At 44.3% G+C, this 16,546-nt stretch overlaps 1 protein-coding gene across 4 annotated transcripts in view; it reads left to right on the top strand.

Annotated features, from left to right (window-relative positions):
* The window catches only part of RAB3C (RAB3C, member RAS oncogene family), a 102,226-nt gene that overhangs the window by 53,365 nt on the left and 32,315 nt on the right, over nt 1-16,546 (top strand). The window lies entirely within an intron of this gene.

The raw sequence follows: 16,546 nt of genomic DNA, 5'->3' as shown, positions 1-16,546 counted from the left end.
GCCACAATACCTCCTGTGTGCCAGCTATGTTCCCTCCTCCCCAGACCTTCACTAGTTTAGTCTGAAGAGTCGTTCTAATCATGACCATCTGAAATCAGCTAGAAGCCTCTGCGTGATCAGGAACCCTGCATTATCAGACTTCGGTATACAGTGGTACCTCGGGTTACATATGCTTTAGGTTGCAGACTCTGCTAACCCGGAAATAGTGCTTCAGGTTAAGAACTTTGCTTCAGGATGAGAACAGAAATCGTGCTCCGGCGGCGCGGCAGCAGCAGGAGACCCCATTAGCTAAAGTGGTGCTTCAGGTTAAAAACAGTTTCAGGTTAAGTACGGACCTCCGGAATGAATTAAGTACTTAACCCGAGGTACTACTGTATGTTTTGCATGTATGTTTTATCCACGTCATATAGCCTAATAAGTGCTAGGCTCCTTAATCTGTACTTTCATTCAATATGAATAGCTTGCATTATTTGCTTCAGCTATTGTGTGGATAGCTGAGTAGAAAAACCCATGACACGTGACCCCTTGTGACAGGCACCGCAGGTGGGTCACCAGGATCACCTATAAATGGCTTAACAATTGCCATTCAGAGAGCTTGTGGCAAAGGCAGAATTTGAACCAGGAACCTCTTCAGTCGCAGCTCACTCTTGCCCGCTTGGCTACCCAAGCAACCTTGGTCAATTGCAGGCGAGCTGCGCTGGGTGCATTGAGCTTTGATTCGATGAAGGCTTCTCCTCCCATTTTATCAAATCCTTCTGTGTCCCCGGTGGCATCATTCCAATGCTGGGAAAAGATGTGCTTTTCAGCTCTGCTACCTATCATTCATTGGGCACTCTGTCTCATTAATGTTTCAACGTTTGCATTTTTGCTTCCCATCGATTATTTATAGAATTAAATCCAGTGTTCTGCTAGCACAGAGCAAAGGCTGAGAGGAGCTACACCAGGGGTCAGCAAACTTTTTCAGCAGGGGGCCGGTCCACTGTTCCCCCCCCCAGACCTTGTGGGGGAGCAGACTATATGGGGGGGATGAATTCCTATGCCCCACAAATAACCCAGAGATGCATTTTAAATAAAAGCACACATTCTACGCATGTAAAAACACGCTGATTCCTGGACCATCCACAGGCCGGATTTAGAAGGTGATTGGGCTGGATCCGGCCCCTGGGCCTTAGTTTGCCTATCCATGACTTCTACATCAAAGCTTGTTGCGATGTGGCAGCTCTGATTAAAACTATCCTGCCAGTTCTGAGCGTGTGCTTCTTTCTCATTTTTGCATATTTCTCACAATCACACATCACATAAGAGTTGGAGGGAGCCTTGGAGGTTATCTAGCCCAATGCTCTAGTCAGTGCTGGAGTTCCATAGCTAGAGCAACAGGTGGCTGTTCAGTGTCCACTGCCTGAAGACTTTCAGCGAGCCTGTTCTGACAGGATGAGCCTGGTTGAAAAAGGAGATATTTCCACTTCACCTTCGTTAAACAATAGTTAAGCTATGGAATTCACTCCCATGAGAGGTAGCAATGGCCACCGACATGAATGACTTTAAAAGAGGATTATACAAATTTATGGAGCCTACTAACCGTGATAGCTGTACTCTGCACCACAGCTGAAGGCAGTATGCCTCTGAATACCAGTGTCAGGTGTGCGTGCAGGAGCCAGGCCCTGTGACCAATAGGATTTTGCAGGACTGGGGCCTTCCTAAGTTTGTTCTGAAGAGGCAAGGCACGGGCTCACAGGTGAGGCCGATTGGTAACTCACAGCACCTGGTGGCAAGAGCTGGGAAGGGATATAAGATCAGCATTTCCCTTCGGCTCTTTGCCACAGCAACACGCTTCCTGCCTTCCTGTGTTTGGCTTCTTGCTTCCTGATCCTTGAACCTCGGCTTCTTGACTCCCTGCTTTGTGATCCTTGGACCCTTGACTTCTTGACTCCTTGCTTCTTGATCCTCAGACCCTTGGCTTTGTAACTCCCAGCTCTCTGACCCTCGGACTCTTGGCTTCCTGACTCATGGCTTCTGGACCCCCATTCCTGCTCCCACCCCGCCATCTTGCCCCCGGTCCTGACATCCCCTGCTGGGACTTCGATTGCCCATGAACCGGACCGTGACAACCAGTTTCTGGAAATGACAGTAGGGGGAGAGGGCTGATGTGCTCAGGTCCTGCTGGTGGGATTCTCATAGGCATCTGGTTAACCGCTGTGAGGACAGCATGCTAGACAAGATGGTCCATTGGCCTGATCCAGCAGGCTCTTCTTACGTCCCTTACATTAATTCTGGCCTGTACCACCTCTGACTTCAGATGAGTGATGGCCAAAAACAAAACACTTTCCCCCATAACAGTGATAGAAAACATTAACTGCACATAAACAAAAAGCAGAGGAGTACTTATACCCACTAACTAGCCATTAAAAACTCAGCACCAAGACAAAGATTCAGTGCAGGGACGTAATTATGAGGTCAAAGACCTTTTTTTATATTTCTTTGTAGGAAAATGTCTGGTGCATACCTGGATATTTGAACATTTACAAAGGAATACAAACGCAACAAATTGCCCATGTTTATAAAATGGAAATGGTAATTGTCGGTTCCCAAGGGTGGTATCAGATTCAAGCCATTTCCCGTTCTGCAGTGCTCAACTTCTTTGCACGAAAGGCATTTTAACAGTTAGGTGCAAAACTATAACAATATTATTGTTTTATTGTTTATGCTTCCTTGCTCAATTGCTTTTCCCTGGTACGTTTGTCAGTTTTGCATGCCCCACTTAACAATATCTGTGCTACCTGCTGTGAGAGAGAACCTTGCAGAGTAAAGATGAAAAATACATAATTTGCAAAGCACTGAAAGAACCAGTTGCAATACACTTTTCCTGTTGTATTCGTTTGTGGGATATCTTTAGCCACTTTTTTCCTGTGGGTGTGGAAACCTGTGAAAGCATTTCAGCAAAATACATCATATAGTTTCGTGGACATTTCAGCAGAGTACATCACGTGTGTAGTTTCCTCAATAGCTGCCCTGCAGAATGGATTTTGCAGCCATTTTAAAAATTGGGCACATGGTAGACTCAGGTGGTAGCGCAGGCAGCACATTGTTAAACTATGGAACTTGCTCCCATAGAAAGCAGTGGTGGCCACTAACTTGGATGAATTGAAAAGAGGATTGGACAAATACACAGAGAGTAAGGTTATCAGTGGCTCATAACCATCCACGATGGCTATGCTCTTCTTTCATGGTTGAGGCAGTAATACCGCTGAATATCAGTTGCTGTAACCATAGGAGAGGAGAGGGCTCTTTTGCTTGTGCAAAAGTCTGAATTAAGCAGGAATGAAAAAACAATGAGTTGAAATGGCAGTGTAGATAGTTGCAGAAGTTTGAACAGAGCAAGCAGAGGAGCACTGAGGGAAAGTGGTGGTTTAAAGCGAGGTTTGAGTACAACAGGAAGGGGGTTGGGAAGAGCCCATAAATAGTACCTCAGGTTAAGAACTTTGCTTCAGGATGAGAACAGAAATTGTTCGGCGGCGACAGGAGGCCCCATTAGCTAAACTGGTACCTCAGGTTAAGAACAGTTTCAGGTTAAGAACTGACATCTGGAATGAATTAAGTTCTTAATCAGAGGTACCACAAGCTTTTGTGTTGCAGCTGCCTCTGCTATTTCTCATTGTTAAAACTGGAGTTTGTTTGTTTGCTTGTTTAAAAACCTCAGTGTCCTTCTGCTCCTGCTTTCTTCAAACCTCTGTCATTGTTTAAAAATGGCATCTTCCTCTCAGTATCTTTCCATTCCTGCTTTACCAACCTTTTTCCGCTTGTTTTAAACCACCACCTTTTCCCTTCTCAGAAGAGAGACATATCACACATAGAGAGGCTCGGCTTCTCATTTGAGAGTGTCAATAAGCATGTGGCTATGGTAGATCCATTTCATGCTGTGCACTTAGGTTTTTAAAAGTGGTCAGTATCATAATATAAAAGTGCACATAGGATATTGTGCTCAACTCTTGTTGCTGCACCTCAAAACGAATATTGTAAAATCAGGTCAAGCAAGCAAAATAATAATTGCGATTGGATTTCATATTTTAATTGGGGTTTCTTAATTTAGAAAAAATAAATAAATAAGGGGCATACATGATAGAGATGCAAGTTGTGGAGAAAGTAGTAGAGGCTTTGCTCCCTCTGTCATATTACTAGAACCAGTGATTTTTTTCCTTAAAAAATGTTTAGGGGTATTGTCATTTTCCTACTCATATTGAAATACTGCCCCTCAATTAGGCCGAACTTAGATTCACAAAATGTTTAGGGGTATGCGTACCCCTGTTCCCCCCAGAAAAAAGCACTGACTAGAACCAAGGGTTATCTAATGAAACTGAATGCTGGAAGATAGGCAAAAGGAAGTACTTCTTCTAATTTGCTACACGTGCAAGAACCATTAAAAATATGATCACTGTCATCCCACCCCCAGCTGCATTCTGCACCAGTTTAAATGGTACAGCCCAGAATTCATAACAGGAATCATTGTAAGCTTAGTTGGTTACATCAGAACTGGCCATTACTGCCATGTCTGGGCTCACTTTTGGAAATGATAGAGGATGGTTTAGTGGACACATGGGGCAAATATGGAACTGATCAATACTCTGAGTGATAGCATAGCTGGCTTGATGCCACATGTCAGGAGAAGTTAATTACACACATACATACACACACACACACTGCTTCTGTGCTTCTTCACTTTATTGTTTCCATTTCACTGCCAGTAATTGTTTTCAATGAGCCAAGGCTCCCACACTGGAAGACGTACAACTGCTGCTGATATCTGTGACAATCTATAAAGTTAACGAACCCTCCCAATGGCAACGCTACACTGTCGAAGTGCAGAAAGTGCAAATAAATCTCTGCCAGAGCTTTAAAATGCATTCACCCAAAGCGCAGGGGGATTATTTTGCCAGTTCCTCTGTGTACCCAGTGGATCACATCCAACATGTGCACCACACATGCCTGTTCACCCTGTGCCACTATGTGCAGGAAGAAGAAAATGGGGACGATCTGCCCAGAGTTAAGCCCTTTTGATGTAAATTTGGTGGGACTTACTGGCTTTGGCTGGATTATGTCTGCCGATTGTTGCAATTATGTACCTATTTGTGAAAAATGCTCTGTTTAAAGTGGGGAGGCCAGTTTAAAGCCCTCAATTTATCACTTAGGCTGATGAAACAAAGAAAAGACTTGTGCAAGATAAACCAGTCAAAGAGGAAAAGAAATTACCAGCTGAAAGTGCAAATGAATGTCAGACTGGTTTGAGAGAGGTTCATATATTCCTAGGTCAGATTTTGGGCAGCCATGTCAAAAAGCCACATAGGCTTTAATATCAACAAATACAAGCCAAATACTGTATTTTCTGTGTATTGGACGAGGTTTTTTTGACTCAAAAATCACGTCAAAAAACTGGGGTCGTCCAATACACGGATAGTGGCATGGGGGGGGTATAAGCAACGTGGCGCCAGCCATTCGTGTGGCGGGAGCACAGCTTTCCCTGATGCCACTGCATGCGGGAAGCACTCCCTGGATCGTTTCCCGCACGCAGTAGCATCAGGGGAGGTTGTTGTTGTTGTTTAGTCGTGTCTGACTCTTCGTGACCCCATGGACCAGAGCACACCAGGCACTCCTGTCTTCCACTGCCTCCCGCAGTTTGGTCAAACTCATGCTGGTAGCTTCGAGAACACTGTCCAACCATCTCGTCCTCTGTCGTCCCCTTCTCCTTGTGCCCTCCATAGTTCCCAACACCAGGGTCTTTTCCAGGGAATCTTCTCTTCTCATGAGGTGGCCAAAGTATTGGAGTCTCAGCTTCAGAACCTGTTCTTCCAGGGGAGGTTGCGCTCCCTCAAACCAAATGGCTGGCGGGGCACAAATTCACCCGATGCTGCTGTGTGCCAGAAATGATCTAGGGAGTGTTTCTCACCCACAGCGTTGTGGGGGGAGAGGCTCAACAACTTCGGGCCATCTCCCCTCATTTTCTTAAAATTGAATGGGGGGGGGTGTCTTATACAAGGGTGCGTCTTGTAGATGGAAAAGTACGGTAGATGGGGAAATGATACAAGGCCAGATCCCTACTACTACTAAGGTTATTTCAGTTCAGGAAAACAAACTACTTCTCCCCCTGCCCCAACCTCTCTCCAAATGAAATCTCTCGAAAACTCTTCTTCTTAGCACAAGAGCTATAAACATTCTGCAAAAATAAATAAATAAATAAATGACAACACAATTCCAAAGAGATCTAACCGCATTGCTTTACAGAGAGACTTCTCTTCACAGCTGATATGACTTCCAAAATCTTGTTTACCAAAGCACATGACAGCAATGCCCTCCAGTGCTTCAGCAGAGCTTATTGGAACTTGCCTGCTTTCAAACCTCCTAACATTGACAGAATTCAGGCAGAGCAGAACCTCTTGCAATAAAATATTTATTTCCCCATGTTCTTTTCCCAAGTGAAGTTAAACAGAGCCGATCTGAGAACAGTCACAGCAGAGCTTGCCGTAATATAAATCACAACTAGGCTCCAAGGTTCCAGGAGAGATTTGCAGGGCTGATTATCGGATGTGTCCCTTGAAGACATTGAACTTCTTCCTCATTCTGCACTCATAGATCATAGCCACACTGCAGACATATATCAGTTATATATCAGTTATATATCATTGTAATATGCTGATGATCTGCGGAGTTCTTTTAGAGATCCCCAGCCACTCTCACAAAAGTATATTTTCCAGGATTCCTTTGGGGGAAGGAATTGTTATTAAACTGGTTTACACCAGGCCACATCTGCACCATATGTTCAAAGCACTGTGATACCACTTTAGCAGTCATGACTTTCCCCAAAGAATCCTGGGAACTGTAGAATGTTATGTATGCTGAGGGTTGTTAGGAGGCCCCTAGTCCCCCCACAGAGTTGCAATTTCCAGAGCTCCATTAGAAGAGGAATTAACTGGTGGTTAAACCACTCTGGGAACTGTAACCATCTCCTCCAACGCTTTGAAGCCAAAATCTGACACACAGTCTTCCCAGACGCCATCTTCCCGTTTTTTACCATAAGAGCATGGTGGCCATTTTGTTTGCCATGGTCTCGCATGAATTCACAACATGTTTTCTCCCTTCGAAAAACTTCTTTCGGGCACGGCATCCCAAAATGCATGTTTTAAAGCACTAAAATAGTTACATATATAAAACAGTTAAAACTATTACATATATAAAATCTTCCTTTTTTAAAGCTGTAAATATAAGAACAGTTTAAAACAACATAGCACATACATGAAATCAATTCAAATCCAAGATGCATAGCAACTGGGATAAAGGTTTTGGAAGGCATGTTGAAAGTGGAATATTTTCCATCCATACATCCCTCCCTTTATTTATTTATTTATTTATTTATTTGTCACTCAAGTGACTGTGGAGAATGAGAATGGCTTAACAGACTTCTTGCAGACTGTGGCTCAGCTCGCAGTTCAAACTGCAGACTGTCATACCGCTGAATCCTGCACGCAGCATCTACGAGAACCATATAATTGAGGCTGCTGGATTTAATTTATTGTAACTAATTACCTTTACCAAATTCAAACAAGAAGTAAATGAATGCCAAGAGCCGTTTCATGCTGCTTTTGTGCATGTTATTGAATTAGTTCTGAAAAAGATTACAGTGGTCGCTGTTCACTCTTCTATTATATGGCCCCAGTGCTGTGTTTACTTGCCTGCCATTTGTGCCATCTTGAAGAAAATCTAGCCTATGGCTTTTGTGGATAAACTGGGCAACTCAGCATATTTGAAGTAGCAACTCTGAGTCATGGGCCTGCCCCAGGGCTTGGCCTGAAGGCATAGGAAGCCAGCACCTTGTTAAAGCAGGACAGGGTCTGGTCAGTTCCTGGATGGGTCATCACCTATGTATGGTGCCTTGGGTTCTCTGATGGAATAAATGTGGAATATAAATATAAGGGAATAAATGAATAAAAAAACAAACCATTGAACATAGCCAAGAAGAGAAAAATCTACCAGTGTTGGTTCTCAGCCTGTAACAACCCAGCTGTGTATTATTTATTGCAGCGTGCAGGATTCTGCTTTTAGGGAACTACAGTGGTACCTCAGGTTACATATGCTTCAGGTTACAGACTCCGCTAACCCAGAAATATTACCTCAGGTTAAGAACTTTGCTTCAGGATAAGAACAGAAATCGTGCTCCGGAGGCACGGTGGCAGCAGGAGGCCCCATTAGCTAAAGTGGTGCTTCAGGTTAAGAACAGTTTCAGGTTAAGTACAGACCTCCGGAACGAATTAAGTACTTAACCCGAGGTACCACTGTAATGCAAAATCTCCAAAAGAGAATTGTGAAGTGGCTCATCAAAAGCTGGTTCTTGCAAATTATATTATTATTATTATTATTAATAACAATAATATTAATTAATTAATTAAAATTATTGGTTGTTTTTTAAAAAACCAAAGTACCCAGAGAAACTTACAATATATAAACAAACAAATGTGTACCTTAAAGCTAGCATAAAATAAAAAATTAAAAGACAATCCACTTTTTAAAAGGCCTACCCACTCAAGAAGGCCAGAGGTAATGAAGAGCCAAAGGCTGGGTCTTGAGCCATTTAAAGGCTTTATCTGCCAAAACCAGCACTTCAAATTGGGCCCAAAAGCTAATTGGCCACCAGTGCAGTCAGGCCAGCATTGGCATTATATGTTCAAACCTTTTTGCCCTGGTGAGCAGCCTAGCCACCAAATTCTGCAGCAGCTGAAGTTTCTGAACCAGCTCATTGCAATAATCTAACCTAGAAGTTGTCAGTGCATAGACAACAAATGTTAGGCTACCTCTGTCCAGATAGAGTAGTACAAACCTTTCACATCTTTGACAATGTAATCCCAAACTTATACATTTCTCTGTTACCGGTACTTATTATATTTTAAGACTTCTTTCCCTCTTGATGAAGTCCAGGGCAGTATATATTAACAAGAACAGGAATTGTATTGACTAATTAAGTATATATTCAAAGAAGTACAGCTAAAATAATTGCTCTGCATGGCAAAAATCATGTTCCATAAACCCAGGCAAATGAAACCTGTTTTTTAGTTGGCAACTGAAATGCAGCATTATAGAGGATGATCCAGTTGCTGAAAAGCACAGGAGGCGAGAGTGGTCTTGTGCTCATGTTCTGCTTGAGTGTTTCTCACAGACATCTGGGTGGTCACTGTGAAAACAGGATGCTGGACTAGGTGGGCCATTGGTCTGATCCAGCAGGCTCATCCTATTTCCTTATGATCCCACTTCACCCAAAAAGGAGTTCCATTGCCAGGGTGCTGCCACTGAGAAGACCCTGTCTCAAGTCACCACACCCCTGGGCCATGTCTATTGGCATGATCACAAGCCATGACTCCCCAGCCAATCTCAGAGCATGAAACAGTTGGCATTAGGAGAGGTCCTTCTTTAAGTGCTTGGGTCCTGATCCATTTAAGGTTTTGCACAGAGTTATTCAAAAGCCTACTTACGTTCTAACCTTGAAAGCTCTCTTCCATTTGCTTTCACCTCTAACTTAACTCTTGCTGTTTCCCACAAAATGGCAGTTTATGGACGTTCGTACAACCACAACTATGCCAGAAGGGAAATTACCACTTTGCAGGAATGGCTGTCTGCTTTGACTCTTGGCTAATCCGTATCTGTTCCAAGTTGTGGATATTGAATGTGATCCTTTTATTTATCGAGCCGTTGTGTACAGCAGCATGTAGGCTTGATTTGTATGCTCAGCACAGTGCACTGAAAGCTTCTGTGCCTTGATATTTATGATTTCATATTAGGAAATATCACAGATCAATGGTAGAGGGAATCGACTGAAATATTGAGGAGCTTGAGTAGGAAGGGGGTGGGGTGTACCACTTGTATAGTTCCGTTCACAAACTAGAAGTATCCAGATCAGGGTGGTGGTTGTTGTTTTTTAATGCAGGAAGAGGGAAATGTATCTAAAGCCTTCTTGTTGTAGTTTCTGGATGAGGAAGCCATTCAGTTCATTTTCAGACCAGTCAAAGCTTAGTCAGTATGATATAGTGGTACCTCGGGTTACAGACGCTTCAGGTTACGGACGCTTCAGGTTACAGACTCCGCTAACCCAGAAATAGTACCTCGGGTTAAGAACTTTGCTTCAGAATGAGAACAGGATTCACGCAGCGGCAACAGGAGAACCCATTAGCTAAAGTGGTACCTCAGGTTAAGAACAGTTTCAGGTTAAGAACGAACCTCCAGAACGAATTAAGTTCTTAACCCAAGGTACCACTGTACTGGGAAGCAGAGGTTATCCATAAGTTTTTCTTCCTTAAGGGCAAGAAAGGTTTGTCACTGGAAGGCCAATCAGTAGTCTTCAGGGCCAGTCCAACTGTTAGGCAGAGTGAGGCAACTGCCTCAAGCCTCTGAGGTTGGGGCAGCTGTCCCAGCCCTCAGCTGTTCCTCCTGAGCCATTCACCACTGTCGCCACACAGCCTGTCTTAGGTCCTCTGATTCTGGTACATAGGAGGGTGCCATCCCATCAACAGTGTTGAAGTAAGATTCAGCTGCCAGTTCAGTTAGCTTCCACATGTAGAATGTGAAATGGGTGGCGTCTGGTTCATTACAGGCAGCTGCATGCCTTAGGCTGGCACTGGCCATTTGCAGTACTGGTAGAAACAGTCACTGTGCCAATGGAGGCAGAGGGAAGAATCTTCTTTTTTAAAAAAACGAAAACACCAAGCTCCCTAGGAACAAGACTGTGTCTGGACATAGCATCATTACCATTGGGGCTTTCTGTAGGATAAAAGGCTCTAGCGGTGGCTAATGTTTCTTGTGTGGTTGTCTAAAAGAATGCCTTAAGGAAACCGTCTTGTATCATTATAGGTAAGCCCATTTGCCCAGTAGTGGCTGGTGCCCATTGAGCCTGGTGGGTTCAGAAAGCAGGGAAGCCATAAGCAGGTGGAGCCAGAGCCAGTGACAGCCAAAGCCAACTAACTCTAGTTTTCTCCTCATCCTCCTTCCTGGTGGCAACATGGAGACTAAGGTGGAAGAAGCTGTGTTCCTTTCATGTTGTGAACGGGCCTTTGGAATGGATCCCATTTGCAACCAGAGGTACCACTGTATTTAGGTGGGGCGCAACTGCCCCCGGCTATGCCTATGGGTAAACACACTTGGATAGAATGCAGGTAATGGCTAATGAATGAATGAGCTGTGCTTCCTGACTAGGGATGAGTACAAACTTTGATTCAGTTCACGTTTAAAGATGAACCTGCCACACCCACACTTTTGGAAACAACACACAAATCAAAACACAGCTGCTGTTTGGAAATTGCACTTCTTTGAATTTTGCAATAAAGTTCTCCTGCATATGCCAGGACAACGTGTTAATAAAATTGCATATAACAGTGAAAATAACCTACGGAAATGCATTTATATTATGGGAAATAATATTTAAGAATATATATATTCTGTGTATATTCTGTGTATATTCTGAGAAATGCTGGTGGATTTTCATGGGGAGTATTTTCTTTTTTAAAAAAATCAAAATCAAAAACCTGTGGAAATGTAGAAAACTCCACTTACAATTGCACAGATAAGAAATTGAGAAAAACCAAAACCATTAGATTCACCCATCCCTATGTGATACCCCCTCCTATTAAGCAAATGTACAAAATGTGTGGGTTTTAACTCTCCCTGTTACAGTGGTGCCCCGCAAGACGAATGCCTCGCTAAACGAAAAATGCGCAAGACGAAAGGGTTTTCCGAATTTTAGCGGCTTCGCAAGACGAATTTCCCTATGGGCTTGCTTCGCAAGACGAAAGCCCATAGGGAAATCTCCGGGGACAGCGGGGAAGCGCAGCATGCCTTCTCCTCTGTTCCCGGACCTGTCTTGAAGACTTGCGGTGGGAGGAAGGTTTTCCTCCCCACCGCCAACATTCAGAAGGCTGTTCTGAAGGCTGGCGGTGGGAAGAAAAGCCCTTCTCCCCTGCCAGCCTTCAGAAGAGTTCCCCGCAGGGCTCTCCAAGCTGCGGATAGCAGCCTGCTGCCCCTATCCGCAGCTTGGAGAGCCCTGCGGGGAAGTCCTACAGGGCTCCCCAAGCTGCGAATGTCTGCCCCGCGCGAGGGGCACTCTGAAGAAGAGCGCCCCTCGCGCCGGGCAGCAGGCTGCTATCCGCAGCCTAGGCAGGCCTGCAGGAACTCTTCTGGAGGCTGGCGGCGGGAGAAGGGCTTTTCTTCCCACCGCCAGCCTTCAGAAGGCTGTTCTGAAGGCTGGCGGTGGGGAGAAACGTCCTTCTCCCCCTGCCAGCCTTCAGAAGAGGTCCGGGGACAGTCAATGCATTTGATTTTCAATGCATTCCTATGGGAAACCGTGCTTCGCAAGACGAAAAACTCGCAAGAAGAAAAAACTTGCGGAACGAATTAATTTCGTCTTGCGAGGCACCACTGTATTTGCCATAGGGTACAGATAATGGCTGGTATATTCAAAAGTGTTATTTTATTACCCAGCCACAAAACGTTGCTATCAATAGCAATATTGCCAAATGACATGGGGGGGGGGGTGAGCAGTGGCCGAGGTTTTCTCTTCATATTCTGCTGTCTTTGTGTGATGACAAAGGTAACATTATCATTAGGCATTCCTGAATGAAACCTCTGCCTTCAGGAAATTGAATGCAGCTTTGCTACTGACTGAATTATATTAATAACTAGATACACTTAAATGATGGAAATGCTACAATAATGACCCATAGGTCATTTTACAGCACAGAAAATGAGTTAATATAACAGAGCACTGTAACATATGATAATTAAATACATTGTTTTGATATGAAAAGTTAATAATGCAGTGGATGTAATCTGGCTACCAGTGGTTGTTCCTTGGATTCAAGGGTACGCCTTTATTTAAATCAGTTCGAAAGGGGTCTGAAATCAGTTTAACCATACTGGATTTCCCCATGAACCACAGAATCACCTGTAACTCTTTACCAGTGGGCCTATTCTTTTCAGAGAACGGGGGTTACTTTTAATGGAATTACAGTGGTACCTCAGATTAAGAACTTAATTTGTTCTGGAGGTCTGTTCTTAACCTGAAACTGTTCTTAACCTGAGGTACCACTTTAGCTAATGGAGCCTCCCACTGCCACCACACAATTTCTTTTCTCATCCTGAAGCAAAGTTCTTAACCCGAGGTACTATTTCTGGGTTAGTGGAGTCTGTAACCTGAAGCGTCCGTGACCCGAGGTACCACTGTATTTAAATTGTTTACACTTTTTCTTGCCTCTGTGAGGATGTAGGAGCATAAGATGAGCCCTGATAGATCAGGCCAAAGGGCCACCCAACATCCCGGTATCATAAATGTCAGGGACTGGGCAGAGGATTAATGGTGGAGACTGCCTCCCCAGCAGAGAAGAAGAAAGTCACATTTCAGAACAAGATGGGGGGAAAGTTGGGAAATAATGGGAGAGGGGGAGAAGGCAGAGCTGGAGCAGCTGGCTAACACGTTATCACTAGAAAGCATTCCAGACCCACCATCTCCCAGAACCCGGCGAGCCTTAAAAGTAGGAGAACAAAGAGCTTGGAGGCAGATGGCCCAAAGCAGCAACTGTAAAGAGGGTGCTGCTGCTGACAAATGAGGTAGTGGGAGGAAAAGCGGGGTGGAGATTTTCTCAGGACAACACCATTATTCCAAGAGGCTGCACTCTCAAGCCTCTCTCTGTAAATATTGAATAAAAAGCAGATGGTAAGAACTTTTCCTTGTCTTATCCATTCCTGGCAACCTGCTGTGGGGGGTGATTCCTCTGCCACCTGACAAAAGTGACCAACTAGATGCCTTTGGGAATCCGCCTGCAAACAGGACCTGGGTGCATACCCCTATCCGTACTTGGGACGCACAACAAAGAGTATTTGATAGCCTTATCCTGTGCTCTTTTTTTCTTAAAAAATGTTTAAGGGTACTCTCATTTTCCTACTCATATTGAAATACAGTGGTACCTTGGGCTAAGAACTTAATTCGTTCTGAAGGTCCATTCTTAACCTGAAACTGTTCTTAACCTGAGGTACCACTTTAGCTAATGGGGCCTCCCGCTGCCGCCACCGCTCGAGTTCTGTTCTCATCCTGAAGCAAAGTTCTTAACCTGAGGTACTATTTCTGGGTTAGCAGAGTCTGTAACCTGAAGCGTCTGTAACCTGAAGTGTCTGTAACCTGAGGTACCACTGTACTGCCCCTCAGTGAGGCCAAACTTAGATTCACAAAATGTTTTGGGGTATGTGTACCCCTGCTGCTTCGTCGTCGCCCCCCCAGAGAAAAAGCACTGGCCTTATCTCTGTGGACAGCTTTCAAAATCAAACCTGTTTGAAAGCCCTGTGGTTTACAGTGAAGTTCCATCCAACAGGGTTTCAAAGGGAAGCATTTGCCTATCATAACTATGCCAGGTGACCTGGCAGGTAGACAGCTCTGCCCACCTTTGGCTGCAGAGTTAGTTAGAATCCCATGCCTCATTTTGATTTTGCAGAGGAAGGAGGAAGTGGAGTCAGTGGGTTTTGGCTCTCTACTGACTTCTCCCCTAGACTGTTTCTACCCCCTGAGCCAAATGAATCCCTGGCAATTAGCTGGTGTGGAGCCCTGGCAGAAGTTCACCTCCATAACCCACCAGTGCAGGGGATTTAATCAGAATCCTAAAGCTCCCCAGTTTGGCATAGCTGGAACACAGGAAAATCTTCTTTTAAACCCTGTATTTCAATGAAAAATAGGATAATTCCCCCCGGGTTAAATTTATCCTAATTATACAGTGACTGGTGTATAGTCTTGATTCATTAGTATGATGGAAGTGAGTAACGTAAAGTGAGTAACGTACTATAATAAATATTAGCAAAGAATGAGCACAGCACACACCTACAGCTTTTCTCACTGAACTGTACATTTTCCGGAGGCTGTCACTCAGAAATCCTTAAAATGGCTCTTCGGTCACCATGGAGACCCTTTCTGTCAGGCTGCCACTGCAGTTAGTCTAAATATAAACATGAGAGGTTGTGCAGTATATTTGGGTTGTGCAGTTTTGTTTAGGTGATCCCCTCACCACACATTTCCTCTCCCTTCTGTACCACACATCTTTCTCATGACAGATTACACTGCGTCTCCAGGGAACATTTCAACCGTATTATTTCACAATAAAGTTACCATTTTTTTAAAAAAAACACACCACAGAGTTTATCTCAAAATATATAAAAGAGGGTAAAAATGTGCTTTAGCTGCCTCCTACACAGTCGGCTGCTGAATGTCTGAAGAGTAGGTAGGTACCCCGTGGGCTATAGCAGAGCTAAAGAGAACACGGGGGGGGGGGGAGCTTATTTTTATTAGTTCAATTCATTTAAGTCTCCTGTCTTTCCTCAAGGACCCTCTATGGGTTGCTAGCACTCAAAGGTCTAATGCTCAGGGCTTATCATATATCACAGAACTACTCAACATGACACTTTCCAGATATTATAGACTACAATTCCCATCAGCCACAGCCAGTGTGGTCAATAGGGGCAATGGGAACTGTAGTCTTAACAACACCTGGAAGGAAGGACATTGGTGACCCCTGCTGCACATAAACAATGGTCTCTGTTCTCTGAGTGTCAGTCCTTATGTAGCCACATGGCCAAGTGAGAGGTATTGGTGTGCTCAGGAAACCCCAAGATTTGCGGAAGTACAAAAATATTTTTTGGGGGGGAGAACGACCCCTCCCAACTACAGAGCTCAGTGGGGACTGATCATGTTCAGCGGGCAAGGAGCACTGACCAGCTGTTAATGATGGTAGTGGAGGAGATAGTGTTGGAAAATGGCAGGTGTCTTTAAGGTTTTAACTTTAATATTCAACCTAACGAAGAGAAGGGAAGGCAGCAAATTCAGCAGCGTAAGAGGATCAGACCTCAGAGGAAGAAGAAATTTAATATTAAACATTATTTAAGACCCCTGAAAGTTGGGCTGGCACAGATGTGTCATCTGTTGCTCTCTAATTTAAAATATATGTCCACTGACCTACAGAGCAGAAAACCTTTAGCTGGATTTCTTTTCAGGTCCAGTTATGACACAAGAATTATGACACTTTATATTATTTATATCAGGGATGGGGAACCAGTAGCCACATGTTGTTAGACTATCCTCTCTGGCCATTGGCCATGTTGGCTGGGGCTGATCGGAGTTGGAGATAAGTTCTCTGTCCTGCTCCATATTGTGCTCTACCACTGAATGTCTTGAATAAAGCTGCAGGGAACAGGCAGTTCTGCCCAGGCCCTGTGGCTAGGTCGGTTGATGGTGTGGCATGTCAAGTAGGTGCTGTTAAAGCAGTATGGTGATGTCCCAAGAACCATTAAAAGATTGGGGGCTGCAGTCATACATTAACATCACAAAAATGTTGCTCCTCCCCTTATTTGGTATTCCTCAGACCCAGGAACCAAATGTGGCCCTCCAGTCCTCGCAAACTCCAATTCTGTGATGTTGGAGAACCCTGTAGGGAGTGGCCAAGTGTGATTTTGAGATTAGCGCTAAGCCTGTGTTACTGAAGAGGTT

Source organism: Podarcis gaigeae (assembly GCF_964106915.1).
Source record: "Podarcis gaigeae genome assembly, chromosome: 11".
Lineage (NCBI taxonomy): Eukaryota > Metazoa > Chordata > Lepidosauria > Squamata > Lacertidae > Podarcis > Podarcis gaigeae.
Note: the sequence above shows the minus strand (reverse complement) of the source record. Positions and strands in the feature narration are given on the sequence as shown.